At 43.7% G+C, this 17,228-nt stretch overlaps 1 protein-coding gene and 1 long non-coding RNA gene across 3 annotated transcripts in view; one reads left to right on the forward strand and one right to left on the reverse strand.

The window, feature by feature from the left end:
* Positions 1–17,228, forward strand: part of FSTL1 (follistatin like 1) — a 54,495-nt gene that overhangs the window by 9,436 nt on the left and 27,831 nt on the right. The window lies entirely within an intron of this gene.
* Positions 566–8,931, reverse strand: LOC110256418 (uncharacterized). Its single transcript, XR_002337887.2, has 3 exons — positions 8,862–8,931; positions 3,824–4,008; positions 566–3,252 (listed from the first exon to the last, which is right to left on the reverse strand). It is a non-coding gene; the product is annotated as an uncharacterized LOC110256418 (long non-coding RNA).

Genomic DNA, 17,228 nt, shown 5'->3' on the forward strand with positions numbered 1-17,228 from the left:
TCCTTGACTTAGAAGTCCTGCTTTTCCCTTTTCTTGCCAATATTATCTTTTTAAAACCACTTAGCTAGGATTTTCCACTGTGGTGCAGTGGGTTAAGGATACTGCATTGTCTGTGCAGTGGCTCAGGTTGCTGCTGAGGCGTGGGTTCCATCCCCAGCTCGTGCAGTGGATTAAGGATATGGTGCTGTTAAAGCTGTGGCATTGGTCACAGCTGCTGCTTGGATTCAGTCCCTGGCCCAGGAACTTCATATGCCGCACAGGTGTGGCCACTTACTGTCTCTGACTTGCAGCTTCAGTTGAGAGCAAGGGCTTTAGGGTAGTGGACCAGGTTTGAATTCTGGCTTTGTCAAGTTGTGAAACCATGAGCAAGTTCCTTAACCTCCCTGAGCTCACTTTCCTCATTTGTAAAATGGGAATAATGACTCTCTCTCTTACTTGTCAATCCAAGTAAGGGATGTCCAGGTTTAGATAATGGTAAAGGTTTCTTCTACTCATACTCTGCAGTCAACACCAAACACCTGAGAAAATGAAGTGTCTCTTACCAGTCCCCACTGGACACTGACAATGTTTTTGACCCTTTAATGATGTCAATGAGGGAGTTTTCAATTTACACATTAACACGCACTGGACATTGTCTGTATTTGTACAACTTGTGCACTGACTCAGGTCGTTATTCTTTTTACTGATTTATCCTTGGGAGGAAGTAGAGTGTAATGGTGCAATGCCCAAGCCTTGAAGCTACATTACCTGAGTTTAAATCCTAATGTAGCCCTTATTAGCCCTATGGTCTTAGAGAAGTTACTTAACGTCTCTGGGTCTGTAAAATGGGCTTAATATGGAATATGTACCCCATAGGTTAGCTGTGAGAAGCAGATGAGCTATTCCATGTAAAGCAATTAGAAGAGTTTGGCACACAGATCGCAGTAAATGTGAGCTATTATTATCACTTTTGTGGTGTCCCTGTTTATTGGAAAAGCTTCAAAAGTCATGGTGTGTGTGTGTGTATGCGCGCATGTGTGCACACACACTCACACTCACATGCTTATGGCTGGCAGGACTCCTCTTGCCTCTTGTACTCTTTCCAGAAGTTAAAGATCATCTTTTAAAAGACAGCTGGATTATTTACTTCAGTGGCTGCTTTGACACCCAAAATTCATATCGGAACCCTTGCCCTACTGAGCCAATCTTGCCTTTCAGCATTTCCTCTGTGAAGCCACAGCTCTGTCATTCCTCAGGGAAAAAGCTAAGGACTCCTTAAGTGCCTCCTGTGGGCAGGCAATGGGCTGTGTCAACCAGCATAGATTCTCCCTGAAGACTGAATAAACAGGGCAGAATACTAGAAAGGGAAGAAGAATAAGAAACGGCAAAAAAGGGAGGTAGTGAAACTCTTCTGGAATTTTCCCAGACAGTTTTTCTCCTGTGTCCTCCCTTCTTACAGATACCTTAGATTTTTTGTGGGATAGTCTTTTTCATATATTCGTGCTATAGTCCCTGTAGCATAGCCTGTTCCTGGGCCATGAATTCTAAATTTGGGGTAGAAAATATGGTCAGGCAAAGGAAAAGAACCCTTTGCTTTCACTGTTTGAAAATTAAATACCTTCTCTCAAAGACAGAGTGAGAAGTACTCCTGGAGCAGGCTGATTTGTCCGTTTGGGAACCAAGGCAACGCTTAGGGTGTTTTGCACACAAACTTGAGTCCTCTGCTGGGCACTGCTGCGTCTGGCAGCCAGCCCTCACTGCAGTCTCACGTGGCCGCAGATTCCCAGGCCCCAGAGCCTGATCTCTTTATTGCTCCCCGTGTTGCTGTCTTCATCTTTCCCCCTCTACTTTCTTGTCTTGCCTCTTCCTTCTCATCTCTGTCCACCATTACACAGAGGTCATCCGGAGTGTTTGGGCTGCCTTTGGGAACTGCCAAAACATGCACAGAGCACCAGGTTCACATTTCATGCAGAGAGAAAGCTGCACAAAGTCTTGATGCATTATTTTGCTTCACCCCTCTGGGACTAAGTAACATTTCCTCCTACTCAAGGACAGAAAGTAAAAATGTATCACAAACCTGTTCTCTGTCAGGCACTGAGTTAGTGCTAGTGACTCAGACACAGACCCTGTCCCCAAGGAGCTTGCAGTTTGGGGGTGGGGTGGGGAGGCAGACTGGACACGGAGGGGCTCAGAATTATCCAGCACAGTAAGGGCTAGGACAGGGCTGACAGCCTAACCTGGCACTTGGGGTTTCAGGAAGGCCTCCAAGAGGGAGTGTCCCCAAGCTGAGCCCCAACTATGAGTGGTATTAGCCAGACAACAGTGGGGAGGAGAGGGAAAGAGCCTTATCTTATCTAATTATCACAACCCACTGATGCAATTACTATAATCTTCATTTATCGGCAGAGAAGCCATGGCTTAGAGGATTCAGTTACCCCAAATCAGCCACCTAGTAAATAGTAAAGCCAGGATACAAACCCAGGACTTCAAAGGTTCACTAAATCTTATTTCCTTTTTTAAATTTTTTAAATGTTCTATTAAAGATAGTTGATTTCCCATGTTGTGCCAGTTTACCGAGTCTTATTCCTGAAAGTGACTTTGAAAACAAGCAAGGAGCTTTTCTCAAGTTAACATGGTCTCAAAAACAGCTGCCCTTTAACTTCGTGCTCTAACAGCTGTAAGTGCCTGGATCAGTACTCCAGGCCTGGTCATGGTGATTCTGGCCACGTAGACATGGGCATGGCCTCAGCTTGGCTCATGTCCAGGTGCTTCTTTGACCCACATTGAAGTATAGTTGTTCCATTAGAGCACTTGATGCGTAATGGTCAGTGACTCAGGAGATGCTTTAAGCAGTTTCTTTATCCTTCAGATGTATTTACAACTGTTCCATATTGAATAAGACCGCATTGCAGGACAGCTCTAAGACTCCAGCTAAGTGTCTGGGTTTGGTTGCTCAGACTGTCTACTGCACAAGCATGGCTGGCCAAGGGGGCAAATTGGGCTCTCTCCATCCTGTACTCTGCTTGCCAGTCTCTGTGCTCTGCTCTGGGGCTTGTCTGCCCACCCATAAGGAGGACCGCCTTTTTCCTAACTGATATGCAGAGCTCCCCAAACCCATTTTCTTGCAGATACATGATGCTTATTGGACCATGGTTGCCATTTCTCCTCTGTACATTTTGTAAATTGATATCATTCAGAGTCTTAGAAAGTTTTCATAGCAGGCCTCCATCCAAAGCCAGTTCTGTATTTTTGTGGATTTTCCTCATGGATTACCTAAAATGATACAAATGGAAATTTTTAAAATCTGTTCTTGTGCACCCACAAATGTGCTACTTTTGGCTCTTGGCCCAACTCAATCTAGTTTGGGAACTATGATTCCCCAGGGATTGAGAAAAACATTCCTAGCTTCTCCCTGATTGCTGGATTAGCACAGCTTCCCTCAGCCCACAGCTGAATTCCAGCCCCGAGGAAGAACTATCTTGGAGTGAACTCCCAGCCTGGAGCCTGTCAGAGGTTGTGTCATGTGTTTGCATTAGCTGAACAAAAAGCAGGCAGGCTTTCCGGCCTTGTTCCCCCTCCTCCCCACACCCCCCTCTGGAGAGGCCAGTTAAAGTCTAGACAGTGTCTGCTTGGCAGTGAGCCTTTTCAGCACAATCTGCACAGTTCTGCAGCTCTGACTTGGGTTGTCTCTCTTCACTCATCCCTGCCCCCTGCCCTCTTTTTCTTAGCTAGACTTCCACTGTCTCTGGGGACTGGCCTGAGCCGCACATATAAGAAGCAGGTGAATGAATTTATGAGGCTGTCAGGTCCAGCTGTCTTGAGAGGTTCAGAGTTGAGACTATACCTGCAGTGGTGGCTGAAGCTGTGGCTGAGTTTATAGAGCTCCCTGAGGTGAGCCGGCTTCCAGCAAGCCTCCTCTTGTTGCCAGAGATGGGCTGCAGTGAACCAAGGACAGATGGTAGCACCCAGGTAGCAAGCTTCATGCCATTCATGGTGGAGTGAGCTTGGACAAGTCACTGGATCCCTCATCTGCAAAACATGGGGGCTAGAGTAGGTGAGCTCTCAAACTCAGCTCTGAGGTCCTATCCATAGGAAAGGAAACAGGCATTTATTTGGGGTTGGATTGTCAAAGTAGTGTATTTAATGGAGTTAGAATATTTGATTGGCTCTTATCTTAACTGATGGCCCAAGGAGGAACAGTTTGAAAGAGAAGCTGACCCAGGAATGGGAAAAGGGAATGAGTAAAAGCAAGGGACATTCCTTGTCCCTTACTTCCTCCTACATAGATTGAGTAAAATGTAAGTGGCACCTGAACAGCCTTCATTCCCAGGAATTCCAACAGATATTTATTCTGCAGAAAGGAATCACTTGATTTTCCACTTTAGAAAGCAGCTCCTGCACAACACTGGGCAAGGAAGGAAGGATGCTGGGTCCTCTTGGGGTTGAGCAAAGAATCTTTTTAAAAAAGAAAAAAGAAAGAAAGCATCCCAAAAATTCCCAAGTATGCAACTTGAGCTTTTATCGACCTTCTAAAAACACCCAAACACAAGACTTTCCTCTGACTTTTGTAAATGCTCACATTTTCTTTTCAAAATAATGATTTAGTATTCAAGTGGCTTTCAAAAATAGTTGTCTGAAAATGTTGCCTGGACCCTAATTTTGTTTTCCGGAACCTTTCTTGCCTTCTCAACATGTTGCCTGGCCCATGACCAGGATCCTGGGTTTCCTCAAAAGGAACTGATGAAGTTCCTGCCCTGGTCCCTAAGCCCTCTCTAAATCAGTGCAGGGCTCTTGTTACAGCTGAGGGCACTGCTCTTTGGCCTTTGAAAACTCAGTGGTGAAATCAAGTGACTTGAAATGGTGAGCGCAGGAAGGAAGCAGAGGCCAATGGACGTGTTTTAGTCCTGCTTAAAAATGCTCAGTACCTTGGAGTTCCTGCTGTGTCACAGTGGGTTAAGGACCCAGCATTGTCTCTGAAGCGGCTTGGGTCACTGCTGAGGTGCGGGTTTGAGCTCCAGCCCAGCTCAGTGGATTAAGGAGCCGGTGTTGCTACAGCTATGGTTTTGGTTGGACCTGCAGCTTAGATTCCATCCCTGGAATGCTACAGGTGCGGCCAGGGGGAGAAAAAATGCTCAGTACCTTAGCTGCACTCTGGTTCTAGAATCCCTCTAGACAATAACAGTGTGCCAGATTGTGGTGACTCCAGGTTCTGAATGGGAGGCCAGCCCAATGCTGTCTGCCACCTTCCTAATAAGGCCACTTGTATAGTGTCAGAATTGAAGTCAAACTGGCTGTGTTCCAGGATAGACTATACACAGACACGCACATAAATTTTACTACTTAATTGACTTAGGTTTCACTACTTGGAGAATATGACCATCTACCTTTAGCTCAAAGATATTCCCTCACAAAAACAAATTCCTGTGGAAACTAATGAAGAGAAGCATATATGTTATGAAATTTCCCTTAATTGGATAGTTGAATTTAATCTAGTTTGGTATTTAACTTCTGTTATACTGTCCCGATTTATTTCTATGCCTAGGGATATAGATCAGTGCCTATTTCTGTGGTTGTGAAGTTTGCTTGTTAATGAACATTAACTTAGTTGACGTATTTCACTCATTCATTCGTTCATTTTCTACCTCACTCCATGAATAGGAAGTATGTTTTTCCTCTCAAATCCCATAGCTAGCATGTCCTACTAGTTTCTGTCAGTGTTGGGCTAATTAGGCATAGTTGCAGTTATGGAGAAGGACCCAAATTTATGGCATAACGTTTGCAACGGAGAAAAATAAAATGGATGGAGAACTTAAAGACAGTTCAGAGAAATTCCTGGTGACTCACCAGTTCACCTGGCTCATCTAGCCCTTCGTGTGAAACTGACAGGTGTGGAATTTCTATTAGAGGAGGTAAAAGTGTTTGAAGGAGAGCCAGATACCCACACTGAGCCGGGACTCAGACATCCCTGAGTTCCCTTCTTTGTCAGGGTCCCTATCAGGAAGACCCAGGTGCGGCTTCTGGGTGGCCCAGCCCAGCTCACAGAATCTGCTTTGGAATGGAGGCAGAATTCACAAATGCACAGAACGCTCAGCTTCCCTTTTCCAAAGGCATTCCCATCCTTGGGTCTTCACCATATGCTGTAATTACAATGCTACAATTAATTCCAGCAGGCTGAGGTCTGCATCAGAAGCAGGAACTTCGCCTGACTTCTCCTGAGTCCTAAGGATCTTTCAGAAATCTGTTCATTTGTGCTTTATTCTTCCCATCCTGCCTCTAGTCTTCTGGCCGTGGCATTTTCTATTTTCTTTCCTTTCTTAGCCTGTGTGGCCTTGGCCTTGCCAACAGCCACATGCAGAGAAGCAGATTTCCTGGTTTAGCTATTTATTTTAAGGGTAAAGCCTTTCACTTTATGCATTAATTGGTGTCTGTATCGTGTTCAACAAAAGAGTAATTTTCTGCATGGCACCAAGGGCTGGCTAATGATCAAAGAAAACCCCCACACAAGGATATCCACTTCAGGTGTGAGTTCAGTTGGGGTTTCTCAATTTCCTTTCCTGGGGGATGGGACTAGAAGGAGGACTGGGGTTGGGAAGTGTTTTGAGCAGAGGCCAGACATTCAAGTCTTTGCTAAATGTTGGGTATAATAAATTCAGTACTCACTGCAGACTTATTTTTTAATAAAATTTCCTAAACTGCTTGTGGGCCATATTGTTTAAAGGACAAAGTTAACAGCATTGTCTCTGAGAACTACAACTGAAAAGGGTCTTTGTGTTTTTCTTTATTTTACATGAAAGAACGTGTATAATATAACCTGGATGATAAGAAGTTATATTAAAAATTGGGTTTTTTTGTGTGTGTTTGTTAATGCCCTATCTAGGCACTCTCTTTTTCTTTTTACATAAAAATAAAGAAACCATGAAGGTGATATAAAATCCCATAGGAACAACCAACGCTTAAGGATTCCTAACTCTGCTGTGTTGGTCATTTGACAGCTTAGGTAATTGCATTTTCCCTCTAAATTCCCTTTACACATTTGATCAAACAGAAGGCTCTTCATTTCCTGCTTAAGTTGCTTCATCGAATTGCTGTCTGGTTTACAGAGCAAGCTGGGTTCCTCTCCAGGGCTATATTTCAGTTTGTGATTGGGTTATTTTTCTAGGTAATGCTGTCATTATTTTGCCCAGTGTAAATGGCATTGTCATTTAGTGACCGTAATTACTCACACTACAGTGGCCTGGAGTGCAAAGACCTCCTCATTCCCTAGTGACCTGTTGTTTAACTCCAGGAAAGTCTTTTCTCTGCCCAGATTGGTGGAGTGAGTGTGTGTGTGTGTGTGTGTGTGTGTGTGTGTGTGTGTGTGTGTGAGTGTGTGTGTGTATCTCCCAGGCTATATTCAGAAAGTTGTGAAGTTCTCTTTGAGAATGAGGGAGACAAAGGATTCTAAGCCCAAGGGTGGGTGTTCAAAGCATGGGAACTGTTCTCAAGCAGTTTCTAGTTTAGAAATAGGTAGAGTAATAGGAAGAAGGGAGATAGTGATGGAGGAAACTACAGGAAGAGGAGGGAAGTGGTGGGGGTGGAAACTCTCACTGTTAGCTGTAATGGGGTAAGGAAGTGAAGAAGGGGTGATAAAGAGTGTCTCGTTTTTATCTTAAATGAATAGGGAGGGAGCTCCCTTGTTGCTCAGTGGGTTAAGGATCCAGCATTGTCACTGCTGTGGAGCAGATTCAGTCCCTGGCCCAGGAACTTCTGCATGCCCTGGGTGTGGCCAAAAAAAACCCCTAAATGCTTCATGAGGAAATACTGTGAGTGAACACTGTTAAATCATATGATCGGAAAAGATACGCAATTGTTTTAGTTTAGTGAATGCATGGTCTATAAGCAAAACTCAGTGACAGCAAATGATAATGCACAAGCTATAAATTAAAAAGGCACTTGTATGTAGTGTATATAGCAAGAGAGATAATTATATCAAGTATTCTATATAAGGTAAGTGCTCAGTAAGCAGTAGCTACTATTTTTCTTATTTTTGCTTGAATTCCAGGGGAGAGTAGAACTACAGGGAGAGACATACAGAGCCTAGACCCATGTTTCTCAAACTGTGTACTGAATATTATTAATATATATGTTAGATTAAATGTTTTTTTTATTGTCAGATTTTAGAGCCTTAAAATATACATGTGCATTATTTTTTTTTCTCTAAGAGAAAAATGTAAGAAGCTATGTTTTCCAGACATTTCCCCACAGAAAATCATTTCAAAAAATACCATAAATACTTAAAGACTAGTGGAACAGTTTGGAAACATGGGTTAATTCTATACAGATTTCCATAGGCAGAGTCTGTTTACATCTGACACGAGGTCTTAGGGAGCTTGCTGAACTCACTTCCTGAACTAAATCAGTTTCTTGAAAAACGTGCATGGGATTCATCTGGACCCCAGGCCCAGTCTGACAGAATATTCTTTTGAGCTTGACTCCGGACTGACCGTTGCATGGCCATATCTGTACCTACCTAGAACTGGCTGGGATTTTTTGTTATCAGCTTAAAGTATGCAGGAATCTTCTTTTTGACTTCACTTTTCCTATCCATACCTAGTCAGTCCATCAGCAAATTCTGTCGGCTCTACAGTCAGAGTATATCACCTCTCCATTGACTGTTCTGTCTCCACCACCACTATCCTAGTCCAAGCCACCATCATTTTGTGCTTGGACTACTGCAGTAGCCCCCTAGCTCCTCTACCCCTTTGCCCTGGGCTTTCTCCATTTACTTCTTTGCACAGCAGCCTGAGTAATCTTGCTAAAACACATATATAATCATGCCCCTCTTCTACCTAAAACCCTCCAGTAGCCCTCATCTTATTAAGAATAAAATACAAACTTCTTACCAGTGCCTACAGGGTCCTACATGCTCCAATACTTGCCTGCTCTTCCCAGCTTCACACTCACTGCTCTCCCAGATAGGTGCTGTGTCACAGCCATACTGGCCTTTTTCCTGTTCCAAGAATAGGACAAATTCCATCCTGCTTCAGAACCATTACACTTTTATTCTCTCTGAACTGCTCCATTCATTCCTAAGGCCTCAACTCAAAAGAGCGTTTCCTAACCACTCTATCTAAGTGGTGCCCTCTCTTCAGGTTCCTGTCAAATGTAGTCTATATTTTTCTAAACATTCATCACAATCTGAAATTATCTTGTTATTTCTGTCTGTTTACTGTCTTCCCACTAGAATATGTACTCCTCCATGAGAGTCCTTTTCTTTCTTATTCACCAATGACTCCCTAGCACTCAACTTAGCATATAGTAGGTGCTCAATAAATAATTTTTTAATTAATCCACTGGCCAGATGGATTGATCAATGCACCCAAGTATCTCATATGCAATATGAGAAAGATGCATAGTATCTTGCCTACCTCAGTCATCTCTGTGGCAGATTCTGCAGCTCTAATGTACACCTGGCAAGGTGGTCGATAGCACAAGCCCACCAACACTTTGCTTAACTTTGGACATGATAATGCTGGGCTTGCTTAGTCTGCCGTCTGGATTCTGATTCTCTCAGCTCGAGGTGAAGTTGGAATTTTTGCATACACTAGCTGAATAGCAAATTTTTTTTTCTATATTTCCATGATCAGCAATTCTGATTTAACTGGGCATCATTCCCAGAGTAAGCAAATGTCCCAAGAAATATAAAATAATGCAATAATTCCTGTTATTGGTGATTCTTTGCCCCAAAGCCTCTGGTCACTTTATCTTCTGACCTCACCATGTGCTGAGATCTTTACTTTTTGGGGATCCTTTCTGCTTTTGTTCTTTCTCCTGTTTTCATTTTTTGGCCATGCCTAAAGCACGTGGAAGTTCCTATGCCAGGGAACCACAGCAATGACAATGCCAAATCCTTCACCACTAGGCCACCAGGGAATTCCTCTCCTGTTTCATTTGAACAGCACCTGTAATATCACCAATATGGGTAAAACAGTGTCTCTGGATTTACACATTAGCCCTTAGAGAAGCTCTATCCTGGAGAAAGTTCCACTAGAGGCACAGTGATCAGTAGTGGGTGGAGTCCCAGGGAACAGACTACCCCACTTATCTGCATTCTTACTCTCTAAGCTTTTCTGCAGTTGACCCGCAGACCAAGTTCCTGACTTCTGGAACAGATTGCTCCACATTTCAGTGGAGTCAGTTCACTGTGTGACATTCCTCTAGTGTTTAGTCAGTTAAAAATGAAGGGGAACAGAGCTTTGAGAACTATACTGCCACATAATATTTGGGAATGCTTTTACCACAAATGATAATCTGTGTGTAGCAACTAAGCTAGTGGGTTTTGGGGTAGAGTTTCTAATGCAGTCCTTGGTGAAAACAAAAAGAACAGAAAAGGAGGTCTTTGTGCATTGTTGGTACATTTATGGGTCTCAGGATTTTCATCTCTGCATAAACAGAGAGTTTTGCCACGATGGAGCAGGATACCTGGCAGATTCTCACTGGTGGGCCTCCTGTCTGCTAAGGCCTGATTGGCCCCCACAAGTAGGCTTTACAGCTCCTTCCCCCCAGCTGTGACTTCCCAACTGCTCCAAGGAAAGAATGCAAGGCAGGAATGTCTCAAGAAGAATAAAATGTGCATGTTTTCATTGACTTTAATCTCAAGGCACTAGAAGTGTGTGTGTGTGTGTGTGTGTGTGTGTGTGTGTGTGTGTATGTGTGTGATATTGAAAGCTGGCAGCAACAGAGTAAGTGTATCAGTGGAGCCAAAAAAGGAAAAAAAGAGTTTTAAAAAATGTCCACCTCATTGCGAAGGTTGTCCATGGACTTTTCTGCCCTCCCCCCAAATTATATTTAAGTAGTTAAGAGAAGGCTCAAACTATGTAGTTTAATTAGCCACTTAGCATTGTTTCATGAGATAAGCCATATGAAGTCCTAAAGATAGGAGGTGGCAAACATTTTATCTTCCTTATAGAGGAGACCATAAAGGTGAAGTGATTTGTCCACAGACATTGAAAGCTGAGCCAGAATTAGGCTTAAGTGACCATGATGCCTGTCTCTTTTCCAAGGACTAGGTATTCTTTCAGTTTCCTGGTCCGATATGCAGGCCAGAACACTGCCTTCCCCATGTAATCAGATAGTATCTGTCAGCTTCAGTTATACATACCACATCTAAAACATTCCAAGTTAAAATCTTAATCTATCTAAATTCTCCTCCCTAATTCAGCTGTCAATAAAGTGTCCAAACTCAGAACTTAATATTCAGTAAGAAAAGCCATTAGGCACAAGTGACTTTTGAGCACTTGAAATGTGGCCAGTCCCACTAAGATGTGCTTTAAGTGTATGGAGTTTCTGCTGTGGTGCAGGGTGTTAAGAATCTGACTGCACTGGCTCAGGTTGCTGCTGAGGCATGGATTCAATCCCAGGCCTGGTGCAGTGGGTTAAAGGATCTCACGTTGCTGCAGCTGTGCTGTGTAGGTCACAGATGTAGCTCAGATTCCATCCCTGACCCAGGAACTTCCACATGCTGTAGGTGTGGCAAAAAAATATATAGAAATAAAAATATTTTAAAAAAATGTGCTGTAAGTGTGAAATATATGTCGAATTTCAAAGACAGTGTACAAAAAAGGGTGTAAAATGTCTCAGTGATTACAAGCTGTAATAGTAATCTTTTGGCAACATTAGCTTAAATAAAACAAATCAAGTCATTTTATCTGTGGTGTTTTTTGTTTTGTTTTGTTTTGTTTTTTTTACTTTTTAAAATGTGGCTACTAGAAAATTTTAAATTGTCTATGAGACTGTTATATTTGTGTTGGACAGCACTGCTCTAGACAACTGTCCCTCTGCCATATGTTGGATTTAGCCACACATCGTCTTGAGTTAGCTCTTACTAAGTTATGTTGTTCTATTATTTTCAGTTCCATGTATTTATGCCCCATCTTCTCATCTAAACTGTCGGCAGCCTCGGATATGAACCATGCTTTATTGTTCCTTGAGTCTCCAGCATCTAGCATGATGTTTGGAGTTTTGTTGCAAGATTGTCCCGTATTTGCTTACTTTCTCCAAAATGGGTTTTATCCAATTCCGCTTTGGACAGTGATAAGGAAATCACACTAACTTGTGTTTGCAGTGTAGCTTTTTTCAAAAGGGTTGATTTTTATGTAATTCTTAATTTGTTCCAGAAAGATTAACATTCCTTTAAACTGGACTCTTAAAACCCAGGGGATATGCAGTGGGTGCTGAAACTTCCTGACAGTCCTGCCCAGCAAAGAGCAACAGCATTAACTGATGATTAAGGTTGTCATTACCACCAAAAATCTTGGGGAAGCTCCACATTAAGCTCAGAGATTTGCAACCCATTTTCCAGGACCTGTTGGGGTATAGGTCCAGGTAAATAAGGCGTGTTGGCCCCAGTGGCTCCCAACTGTGGTTGCCAAGTAACTGCCAGAAACTCTGACCAGATGGCTGTGATTCTAAGAGTCCCTGAGAAAATGCTAACGGATGCACCCTGGGTGGGCCTTACCCTTTAAACATCCTACAATTTTGTTAACTGAGGTCGTGGCTGAACCACATGCTCATAATTTCTAGGCTGGCTATATTGTACCTAAAACACAGTCATTTCTGCAGGCTCCCTGGGAGAGAGTCTGACCTCACCCTGAGTTTTGTGACCACAGGATCCCTGAGCCACTATTTTTGGTTCAGTTGTTAAGGAATGTGTAAGAATGCACCTCTGGAAACCTCCCCTCTCCAGTGGGAGATTTATTAGGTCTCACTGCTGTGGAATGAACCCACTCCATTGACCACATTATTGCTGTAAATTCATTGAGAACCCTCTCCCTTTGGCAACGATGCATGAAATGAATGATTGTCTCTTTAGAGAGGTAGAGAAGGATTTGTAATGACCAAGACTTTGAAGTAACAAGTGGTCTCATCTGCAGCAGAACCCCTTGAATATTCTTATGTGGCATTTCAATCATGAGAGATTAAAGCAACAAGAGGCAGTTCACGCCCCATATAGTACTTTCTTTGTGTTTCTATCTTTCTTAAGTTATGCCCTAGAAAAATTGAGTCCCAAAATCTATAGCTGGGTTTCTGGGGGCTCACAGATATCAGGTAAGAATGCCCACATTATAAAATGAAAATAAGCATTTTGTACCTAGGCAGCCTAATAATTAAGGTGACCATGTTATTACCATTGTATGCCTGTTATCCAAGTATATCTCTTTGAAAGTTCCCCTTTTACTCTCAAAATTGTCCCAGTTTGGTTAAGAAAATATACCATTGCCCTACTCTGAGTAGGTGTTCCCCCATTCAAGTTCACATACCCCTGCTTGCATTCAGTATCCGCCTCGTAGAGGAGCTGGCCTCCAGAGTGATAGATACATTAAGGGTGCAGCTTCCCTCACTCATCCTCAGACTCAAATTCAGAAAAGCTTCTGGGACCAGAGACTGCCCAGAGAACAATACCATTTGTACAAACTCTTCCAAGAACCAACTTCCTTTGGTTGCCATCTGAATGAAGCCCTTCATTTGCATGTGGAGTGGCTCCGGGTGTGCATCTGGGTGGTGGGAAGTGAAGATGAAGAGGAACTGAGTAGGGAGGGTCCTCAAGAATCTGGGAGTAGGTAGGCTGGAGAAAGAAACCCTGCTTTTGGAGCCCGAGGGTGATGACCACCACCTGCCTCTGGCATTTCCTCCTTGGAAGACTGTATTCCTTGGACTCCACATTTTCCCCCTACTTCCCCCGACTCACTGGCAGTTGCCATGGCAACACAGTGTCTGAGAACTTCTAATTACATCTGTCTGCTTCTCCTAGAACCATACCGAGCCACACATATGGAGACTTCATTTAGCCCAGAGTTCTTGCTGGGTTTTAACCCCTTCTGCATTCCTTGGGCTGGAGAATAATTACCAGGATGCTGGAAATTTGACAGATGCTTTTCAGCTACACTGTCCCAAAAGATCCAGGGCTTTGTCCATGTCTTTAAAGAGGAAACTCACACTGCCCTGTTTGCTGAGTTTCTGGGTCTCTGTTCCATTTCATTCCAGTCAACCCTGACTTCCTTGCTGTCCCCCAACCCTCTTGCCCCCTTCATTCTGGCAAATGGTCTCAGCTCTTGATGAGATCACAAGATCAGAGTTCCTTTTAAGGTGCCTAGACACCAGGGGAAATAAACCACTTCTGCACTGCTAAGTCTTTGCCCTTCCCTGGCAACTCATATTTCAGTGTATTCCAGCCCACTGCAAGGTCAGCCTAGTGGATGAGCCAAAGGGGAGTGTCTGGAGACCTCTGGAATATTCTGGGAGTGGAGGAGGGGTAGAACAAGGTAGTAAGCATCTTTCTCTCATGTAGGGAAACTGACCATCTTGTTTCCCTTCTACTTCATAGAGCAGTATCACAGCAGGGTTCCTAAGAAGAGGTAACACAAACCTGCCTTGATAATAAGCCCACTTTCACAGTTTTGCTTGGCCTTTTCTCATGTGCTTCTCTTCATCTCCACTTCTCCCTTTTATAGGCCACCAAGGTGTCATGCTGCTCTTCAGTGGCCTATACCCTACACTCTGAAGTCTCATCCAATTTTGCCTTCCTCTGCATCTGGAGAGTGGGAAGTGAATCCTCACCTTCCCGTACTACCCTATCTTCCACCTTCCCTCCACCGGATTCTCACTCCCTCAGCATGTCAGCTAGGTTATATATTAATTGTGGACAAAGGACATGACTGAAAGTCATTTCAGTCCCCCATTTTTCTCTTGTCCACTTCATCAGCACACACACAACATGCGCGCGCACACACACACATACCCACCCCAGTGTATTTCTGTGGGTTTAAGACAGTCTCTAATTAGTGAAAATCATGGCCTGATAGAAAAGAGTGGGGACTTTAGGGTATTTCCCAAAAAACCCTGGTTCTGGAAGAGGGAAGCCCCAGGAGAGGAGCTGACACAGGGGCTGTCTTTCTGCCCCTGCTCCAAGTCCTGAGGGTAGTGAGGTTTAGTCCCCCTTTCATGCATTCAACAAAGGTTGCCTAACTGTCATAAAGTACTATGCCAGGACCTATGATGGAATTCTAAAACATAATCCTTGTCCTTTAGGAACTTATAGTTCAACTTGGAAGACAAAACCTGCACAATTAAAAATTTTAAAAAGTGATCAAAAGTTCACATAGCAGGGAATGATAGTTCAGAGAAGGAAAGAGGCATTCATACCAATCAAAAGGAAAAAGTCACTGAGGATGGCGTGGTGTAACTTAAGCCTTGAAGGACAGGAAGAATTGGGACAGTCCAGGCAATATATCAGACTTCCCAGATGGAGAAATTATTTTTTTGTTGTTGGTCTTGTGGGACATTCTTTGTTCATCTGAAGGTTAAAGAAGCAGCTAACAATACCTCATGGTGTTGATGTTTTCAAAGGGTAATGAGTTCTCATTTCAAAATGTAGAACCTCAGGAGCCCCATATCTTTTATTTTATTCTGTGGTGGCCACCTACTCTACTCACAGACACCTCCTGAAGTGCCTGTAGCCAGAGGACCTGAGAAGTGAGGGTTCCTGGAGGCGAGAAGGCCAAGTAAACAATAGTCACCCAAGAGAGGAAGAAGACTGAACCACATGCCAAAAACCTGGTTAAACATGGCCAAACAGATGACAGTGTTGGGCATAAGGGCCAGGTCATGTGAACCATCTTGGAGAGTGTGGCTTACCTTTCAGTTTTAGGGGGAGCCATATGCAAACTGAGGTGATAGAAAGGAGCCACTGATATGGAGGCATGGAACATTACCCAGCTCAGGATATGGAGGCATAGAATATTCCCCAAGTTCTCTGTCACAGAGGATTCCTTCCCTAGGAGGTATGTGATATCAGGGACTACCTAAATGCAAGAGAGCCCAGGCCAAAGGGCTGGAAAGGAGAACTCGTAATTCTTAGCCTGTGTCCATATCTCTTCTGACTTCCACTGAAGCAGGGGAATAAATCCTATATTCCACTCAGAAGTCCAAAGAATGTGAATCCTACTCGGTTCGGGGCTGGGGAAGCCTGGGGAGGTGGAGGGTTGGCTGCTCGGGATGGAGTGCCAGGAATGTGTGGGGATGTTGGTCCAGATGTGGCCGGCACTGCAGGGAACACTTCTAAAACCGGCTCTCAGAACTCTCCCACAGCTGCCCTAGAGCTGTCTCCCCTCTTTAGTTGAGGGAATTGGGATTTAGGTGTATGGGGGGTTTTTTTGTGTTTTTTTTTTTTTTTAACTTTTAATCAACCATTTTCCTTGAACTACATGTGGAAATAATTAGAGCATGAATGCTGAGTAAATGTGAGTCCTGGCAATCCCAGACATACTTCAGTGACAGGTTCTTGGCAGGAATGAAGAATTGTGAATCTCATGTGAATTTCCTTTAGCCATTCTCTCCCTTCTTTTCTTCCCTTTTTTTCTTGCAAGGCAAACATAAATAGAATAAAAACATTATTAATGACATTCTAGGGGAGTAGAGGGTCCCAACCAGTTAACTAAGAGTGAAATCAGGCTACTCAATTGGGGTCCCATTATTGCTTCCCTGATTCTCTCTGCCATGATCCGGGGGTAGAGGGGGAAGATGAAAAAACATTGCTTATTTTCCTTTCACTGTGAAGGCCAACTTTGATTCCCCTGCCCCCAAATCCAGCAAAACCCTAAAGCACCCTGCAGAAGGTCTATACATAACCCGTATCCTTAGTTTGGGCATTTTAGATTAATTTCCTTGGGGGATTAAATTTTGATCTTCAGGAACATCTGAAATGGTAAATTCCTGTGCTTACTAGTTAAGAGAATTCCAAAAATTTAAGGGACTTTGGCATCATCAACAACCCTGCTGTTTTATAGATGGGGAGACTGAAACACGGAGCGGTCAAGCACCTTGCCCTAAGTCACACAGTGTGTTAGCGGCCCAGTATGTCCAAGGCCTGTCTCCAGGCTCCTGCACTAGTTCTCTTTACATAGGACCTCATTGCCTCTGCTTGGTTGCCACCCCCCCACCTCCCCCGGCCCGGGTTACTGATTGGGGTTTTAGCAGAGGTTTAAAACACTTTTTTTTTTTTTTTTTGCAGTTTCTTCCCGATGTTTACCAAAGCATTTCTCATGCAGTGCCATTCATCATCCATTTCTTGGAGCTTTCTAGACTTCCTGGTTTTGCTCCCAGTTTTCTGAATGTGCCTACTCTGCTTTCTTGGCTGGTCTGCCTTCAGAGCCCTCATACAGTTGTGCAGGATGTTCACTGCACAAGGAGGTGAGGGGGTGCTGAAATCCAGC

The sequence above is a fragment of the Sus scrofa genome, chromosome 13 (assembly GCF_054392235.1).
Source record: "Sus scrofa isolate SSC_HxYL_T2T_F1_AM1 chromosome 13, Sscrofa_HxYL_maternal_Yorkshire_Landrace_v2.0, whole genome shotgun sequence".
NCBI classification, from domain to species: Eukaryota; Metazoa; Chordata; class Mammalia; order Artiodactyla; family Suidae; genus Sus; species Sus scrofa.